Consider the following 248-nt stretch of genomic DNA (forward strand, 5'->3'; position numbering starts at 1 on the left):
CAGCACCTGTCAGAACCTGCTAGACACTAACAGCCATGCTTTAAACTTGGAAGCCACATACTCATGTGCTTAGAGTTATAGCACAACAGGCTCTTGTCACTAACACAATGCTGTATACATAGGACCATGAAAAGATTACTGAATAACAGGCAGAATAGGCCTGAAATTAAGCACCATTTCCATAAGTTACATTTTAAACATTAACAACGCTGGGGAACCACAGGTGACAGCAAAACACTCACATGAAA

The sequence above is a fragment of the Nanorana parkeri genome, unplaced genomic scaffold (genome assembly GCF_000935625.1).
Source record: "Nanorana parkeri isolate BGI_ZX_2015 unplaced genomic scaffold, ASM93562v1 scaffold1871, whole genome shotgun sequence".
NCBI classification, from domain to species: Eukaryota; Metazoa; Chordata; class Amphibia; order Anura; family Dicroglossidae; genus Nanorana; species Nanorana parkeri.